Source organism: Leptonychotes weddellii, chromosome 3 (genome assembly GCF_054177405.1).
Source record: "Leptonychotes weddellii isolate Sample4059 chromosome 3, ASM5417740v2, whole genome shotgun sequence".
NCBI classification, from domain to species: domain Eukaryota; kingdom Metazoa; phylum Chordata; class Mammalia; order Carnivora; family Phocidae; genus Leptonychotes; species Leptonychotes weddellii.
In genome coordinates this window covers 103,637,711-103,644,937 of record NC_138371.1, presented here as the reverse complement: position 1 = coordinate 103,644,937, position 7,227 = coordinate 103,637,711, and positions in this window count along the sequence as shown.

Below are 7,227 nucleotides of genomic sequence, written 5' to 3'. Positions count from 1 at the left end.
GGTCCCTGCAGCTGGAACGCCTTGTGTGCACGCCTACGTGTGCCGGGCGGAGATTTAGTAAGACATGTGAGAGGTGGACGGGAGCCTTGAAGACCAGAGCAAAAAGCCTGGATTTTACCTTCCAGATCACAGGAAGCCACGCGAGGACTGGAAGCATGTAGACAGATGATCAGTGGACGTTTAGAAAGGCCATTCTGATAGTGGCGTAGACCCAATTACAGGACAAAACTGGGATTGGGGAGGAAGGTCAGTCACAGCCTGTTCAAACTCAGTTTCCTCCTCTGTAACGCTAGTGTGACCTGGGGCATCAGAGATCCCTTTCAATTCCAAGTAGCTGGGAGTTATCTTCTCTACGCACCACAGCACGCAGGTAGCCATCCGTGTAACAATCCCCATTCCATGTGTTAATGACAGGCAGAACGGACAGTCACTTGGATGCTGTGATGGTCAGAAGGCTCATCATCTGACTAAAAATATCTGTTCCACCCCCACCAGTCGGCCCCCCAGGACTGAAATTTCCACTGTCACAGTGACACCTCTGGGCTAAGGCATTATGACAAAGAGACATCTGCCTACCCCCACCTCTGCCCGGGACATGGAACGTAATAAGAAGGCATATGCATTGGTGTTTTTCAAATTGTGGTTTTATGACCAGGAGGTTTCTCTTAAAATAGAAAGGTGCTACCAAGGGGAGGGGGACAGATACAATGCATATTACACCCCTGACACCCAGTATGGTGGGTATCGATGCCAGTAGGTACCATGGAAGACGGAGAGCACAAGACGGACACATTCTGAAGGACACTAGTTGGGGGGGGGATGGGGAAGAGATCAGGATGAAAGGTCTGGAAGCCTTGGGACAGCCAAGGGACAGACACAAAGCTAAAGCATGTCACCCCAACCTCCTGCCTTAAGAGTCTGAGGAAATTATCAGCCTGGAGTGCTTTCTGGTTAAAGAAAGCTACCACGAAAACAAGACATCAAGAAACTGCAACACAGATCCTTTTCTCTTACCAAACATGGAAATGCAATCGAATAAGAATCCTGCACGGCTGTCTTGCCTCCTTGTGAGCAATAATTCTTTTGTCTTTACATTTTCTGCATGCTGCTCTGTGGAAGCTTGGCACCGGAACATACTTGAAACAAATCAAGTTTTCCCCTCTGATGGGATCCAAAAGTGTCCCTGGGGCCACGTGTGAAGCTTGGCTTGAGTGAGTGACAGCTGGCCCAACTTAATCCAAGAACAAAGAACAAGTCCTCCAGGGATGATTAGAGGTGATGGAAACTGAGCTTGGAGAGGAATGTGAGTGACAGCGGAGACAGAAAAGAGCACTGCCCCTGGGACCCTGAACTTGGTAGGAAACAATTCGAAGCGGTTCCCCAAGGACTGCCACCTGGAGAACAATGAGTACATTCCAGCAGACAGAACCACAGCCACCCGATGTGCTCTCGATCTGATGCCCAAGTATAGCTGTGGCATTTACTGGCACAAACTCATCGGCATGGCTCACCTTCCCGCTTTGCAAAACATAAAATTATTTTGATCTCAAGACAACAGAGGCTAAGTATGATTGTTTCACAGCCATTCCAAGACCCCAAACCAATGGAACAAAGTTGGGGAAAATGCCTTCTTGGGACTGAAATGGTCTAAATGGAAACAAAATTGCCTAAGTAGTCAGTCTGCCAGATCTTAAGGTCAATGAGTTCAACTCATTGTTGATTACTTTTTAAAAAAGAGCAGGTTGGAAAAAAAAAGGGGGGGGGCAGGATGGAGTCAATAAGAGTCTTGAACCTAAAATTTCAGTCCTATTTAGTTACCAACATCATTGCCTCTGCCTGGTTCTTTGCGGCCAAGGGGATGGATCTGATTCCCAGGCTACTTCCTCCAGCTTCTTGATGGCAGGACTGTTAATGTGATATTTTTTATCAATGATTTCTGCTTAGAAAGAACAGCTGTAATCCACTGAGTTTCTGAGATTCCCTAAATTAATCTATAAAGTGCAGTTCTAAGCAGAATCCCAGTAGAGTTTTTGTAGAACTTGGCAAGCTGATCCTAAAATTCATAGAAAGAGAAAAAGTCCAAGAATACTCAAGACAATTTTGAAAAGGAAGGAAGAGGACTCACTTCACCAGAGATCAAGACCTTCTGAAACTATGGTAATACGCAGATATCTGGCAGCCCTCCGGAAAAACTGAGGAGAACCAATTTCCCTTCCCAAGAGCTAAGATTCCTCTGCAGAATACCTGTCTTTTTGCCCGGGAAGTGGGCAATAAAAAGAAGGAGTAAACAAGATTTCCAGACTGGTTTTCAGACCACCTGTATGAGAACCATGTGGGAGTCGGTTAAAAACACAGATTCTCACACTTGACCCCCTGATTCAGGAGCTCCGCATGCCAACAAGCTGCACAAGTGACTTGTCTTGCTCACTTGAAGTGGGGACCCACTGACAGTCAGCAGAAGCCCGTTCCACAGCACAGTAATATCTCCAAAAGGTAGGTAGCCACATATCTATTGACTGCAGTTGATAGCAAACAATTAGATGATTGCATTTTCCCAAATACACCCAAATTTCATGATCCTACAAGTGTAGGACTCCCTACGCTGAGAAATCTAACTAATACAGCAGGTCACTGTTAACCAAACAAGCAATTGGCATTGTAGAGAGGATGGTGTGCAGATCTCAATTGTGCTTCACTGGAGGTCCACAAATGAGCTTTCAAAACTAGTGATCACTATTCCCCCACCCCAGAGATTCAGAATTCATGGTTCTGGCATGAGGCTGTTGGGATTTTTTAAAGCTCCCCAGATAATTCTAACATGCGACCCTGGTAGAGGCCATTAGGTCTCCAGATCTAAGAGAGATAATGAGTCACTGAGATGGGGTTTATGTAACCTTCCAACCTCTTTCTCCCTTTGGAACCAGCCCCGCAGCTGGGAGGGGGATGGTTAAGAGACCATGGGGAAAGAATGGTGCATGACGAGGCCCAGAGCTGCTATGGGAGGGCTGTGTTCAAAGGCCAGGGAGTAGCCAGGGTCATGAGGACCACAGTTTCCCTCTGCTGGAAAGCTGTGGCCAGCAGCCCCATCGGCTCCACCCTCTCTCCATTCCCTAAGGCCTGAGAGAGCCAAGATCTTCAATACATGCTGCCAAGGAGCTCTGAAAAATGCTCTTCTGGCCCCTACAAGAAAACATCAGTTGTGCATTTCTCCTGAAAGAGGACATGGAAAAATCAGCCTGGGAGAGCAAAGTCTGACCTGGCACAAATGCCCTGGAGTCAGAGCCCCAGCGGATTTCATCTGGCCCTCTTCACTGGCCAAGGAGAGCTAGGGGTCAGCCCTACCCCCATGTGGGGACTGTGGTTGACTTTGGTGTGATCCTGAACTTGGCATCAAGGTCAGCCCTGAAGCTGAGCCAGTGAGGCAGGCTCCAGAACTGACCAGGCTCTTCTGCCAACTGGGCTGGCTCTGGGCTACTAGAACCTGGGAGGACTCAGCCTGTCCGTCCTCTCTCTTTACTGAGAAGGAAACCGAGGCACCGACAAGGTGAGGGGCTTGTCCAAAGTCTTCCAGCTCACCTGGCCTCATCCCATCCACAGCCCTGCCTGCACAGCCTCCTACAGTTCAGGGATCTTTAACAGCCAGATGCTTCGTCAGTGCTAAATCTACAAGCAGGAAATCCACTGATACCATGTAAAATCTGTTCATCTGGGAGATCAGGGAAGACCAGAGAGAGACTCATGGCTTGGAAAAGAATTTGGAAGATAACTTGGAAAAAAAAGCTTTCCCAGAGGGAAAGAGAGAAAGAGAAATTAGAATGAGGGCCAGAATTTCTCAAAGGGTTTTATTCTTTTGTCACGGCAAATGCCACACATTCAGTGCAGCTGGGAAATATCTCTTCAAAGGAAAAACATAGCTCATGCCCACGGGGTGGCTTAACTAGCTTTCCAGGGGAAGCTGCAGAATTTGGGTTCAAAGCCATCTTTGATGTGTCCGTCCTTGGGGCAGGCGGGTGAAGCGCCTGTGTGCAGAAAGGGTGGAGCCCACCTTGATCTGAAATGAACCAGCTATTGCCATATATTGGTTATGAGGAATAATTCATATCAAAATGTTAGCCTAGACTATTTAATTCTGGAAGAGTCCTTGGTAGATTATTTCCTCTTTGACCTCATTAATTTAGTGAGCAATGTACTCATTACCATCCTTCAAAATCTTCATGTGTCATTTCTGGAAGACAGGCACCGTAAGGAATTTCACTTCGTGATATGTGTGTTCCTTCCAGGACTTGGCCCAATTCTTCTGTTGGTATTAAGAGTACAAACATTCTATTCAGGTGAGGAAATTTGGAAGAGGTGATGATGGAATGAAATATTATCATCATCCCTGGTTACTCTAAGAATGCCAAAGTAAAACCCAGGCAGTTGAAGAAAATAACTATCAAAGCAAAACGAACGTATCTATTTTCAGAAAGAGAGACTTGAATCCCATGACAATGCTCTATGACAATGCTCTTATTTTTACTCTGTGAAACACTGATAGGTGCAGTAGAGCCCGCTATATTGAGTAGCTCAGAGAAAAAAATCCATGCAGTACTTTGGCCAATTAAAGGTCACTTATCCATAAAAAGTTCTTGGGGGTTGGGGCACCTGGGTGGCTCAGTCAGTTAAGCAGTTAAGCGTCTGCCTTTGGCTCAGGTCATGACCCCAGGGTCCTGGGATCTAGCCCCCTAGGCCCCCAGTCAGGCTCTCTGCTCAGCAGGGAGTCTGCTTCTCTCTCTCCCTCTGCACCCACCCCCTAGTGCTCGCTAATAAATAAATAAAATCTTTAAAAAAAAAAGTGTTGGGGGGTGGGGTGTACCAACATTTCTTAAACCAGCTGTCTGAACCATGAGTATCTCGTTTTCTACAACAACGGGTTTGGTGAGCCGTGCCCCCCACCCGCCCGGCAAGCTGGAGCTGGAGACTTCCCCGGCGGGCAGGCAGGCACTGCTTCTGCCCTATCCGCCTCCCCGTCCCTTTCCCCAACCTTCCTTTCTTGAACAGAGCAGTACCACGCTGAGACAGCACAGAAAGGACAGGGCACCTGCGCGGCTACACCATAGACAGATATTCCTTGAAGGCACACAGACTTTCTTAGTTCTTAAGCCATTTGAATAACCTGTAGATTTGAAGCAGGGACCCAGAAAAAAGTGAACTTGCTAAGGAGAATTATAAACAGGAAAGGACACCCCTCAGTTCCAAAGATCACACGGCTGGCCAGGCCTCCCCAGGCGGAAGGGAGGAGGCCTGGCCCGCGGCCGCAGGGGAGAAGGTGGGTTGGCGCGGTGCTGCCCCCTCTCGGTCACAGTGGACGCAGAGACCCCGTGGAGGCCCCCACCCTGGGAGGAGGATTAGAGCCCGCGCATCCCCAAAAGGCTTCAGAGTGTGGGGACCACCGTTCTTAGTGCTGGGACACAAATATGCAAATGCATCCCGGGAAAGGGGGCATTTAAAAGAAAGATAATATTTTAAAAGGGGACTAAGTGCCGTGGAGATAACTTCAACATTATACTAACTTCCCTCACTTTCTCTGGTTACTGTTATATTCCCTTCACAATTTTACAAATGACATGAGGGAAAAGTGATGTGAACGGTGCCCTGTGAAGGTTCGAGGAAAGCGGCGGGTCTGACTCGGGCAGTAGCTGGGGAGTGGACGCAGCTGTTTCTGCAGTGCGAAAGGGGACTGTGATGGACAGTCCCCGGGGGGTGGGGGGCAAACAGGATGTTTGGGTTAGCTGAACTGAAACGTTAGAGGAGGTGAAGCACAAATATCCTTTTTATTTCAACCTTTCCTGACGAAAACCTTCCTGAAGCGCAGTGTTGCTAAATATCCGATGATAGATTTATCGGAACATGAAGGTCGTCCCCATAAATGGGCATCGCTGGTCTGGCCCCGGGGACAGTGGTGACCTTGCCTGACCCACACATGAGCTGGAAGCTGTTGCTGCTGCTGTGCCCCTCTTCCCCCAAAAAGTCACCTGCTGGAAGTTCTGGTAATAGGGAGTGGTGCCAACTTGGGTTCTGCATGGGAAAGTATCAGCCTGTCCTAACCGGTGCCTGCGCTGTTGGACCCTCCTCCAGCCGTCCTCTGCTGAGACAGCCTCCTACTGACTGCAAGGCTCCCCTGCCCAGCTACTGGGGGAGGGGGGCTCACCGCCTCTTCCAACTCCCTGCTGGGAGTCACCTCTATTTTTAAGTCACTCGTGCTCCCCATGCCCTTTCCTCTCTCTTCTTTTTCCCTGTCCTGTTATTTCTTCTTTCCATTTATTCCCTCGCTGTTCTTGCTACCCATGGAGTTGTTTATTGAAAAATAAATTTAGGTAAAGTCTCTTAAATTCACAGGAGGAAAAGAGTTATATAGAAAAGTAGCAAAGCCTAAACTTAAATTGTTGTGCATTAGTCATATCCTAGAGAAAAGTTATCTTTAGACCATGACCCAAAATTGAAAAATATAAACAATTTAAAAATTACTTAGACTATTGGTAGGTGTTTATCTTTGGGGTTTCAACATACATGAGTGATGTGTACCTTTAAACCTTAATGAACCTCAGAGTTCTTACAATGTATTTCTTACTATGACAATCTGGCTTAAAAAACTTAATGAGCAATTACATTGATTTTATTTTTGGCATTTTTGTTTCTAAAGCTTAAGAGAAACAAACATGATGCCACAAAGTAAATAAGAAAATATTTTTATATTCTCAAAGTTGAATGGTGCTTTTCTACTAGCACATTGGTCTGCAGCATGGGCTAGACAGAATCACAGATCCGGGATGAGATCCTGGCTCTACCATTTAATGCCTGTCCCCCCACCCAATCCCTTCACATCTCCAGGCCAAGTTCCTCATCCGTAGCAGCTTAGTTCTGGGGAGTGTCTCTGCTGTCAGCTCTATGGCCTGTAAGAACAAACAATTCTCTTCAGACCAAAGCTCAGGGAAAATCAAAGGCTGTAGTTACCTGTTGAGTTTTGTTTCTTCACTCTCTGCTTTTTCCTCATGGTTGGTGAATTTCCCTTTCTGCTTTCATTTTAAAAATGAAGATGTTTTTGAAATCAATAATACATGCACATGGTAGAAAATTCAAAAGATAGGAAGGAATGAAAAGTAAGTCTCCTTCCTCCTCCGTCCCCAGCTTTCCAGTTCCCCTCCTGATGACAGGCACCGTGATAACCACGTTCCAAAGATGCCCTGA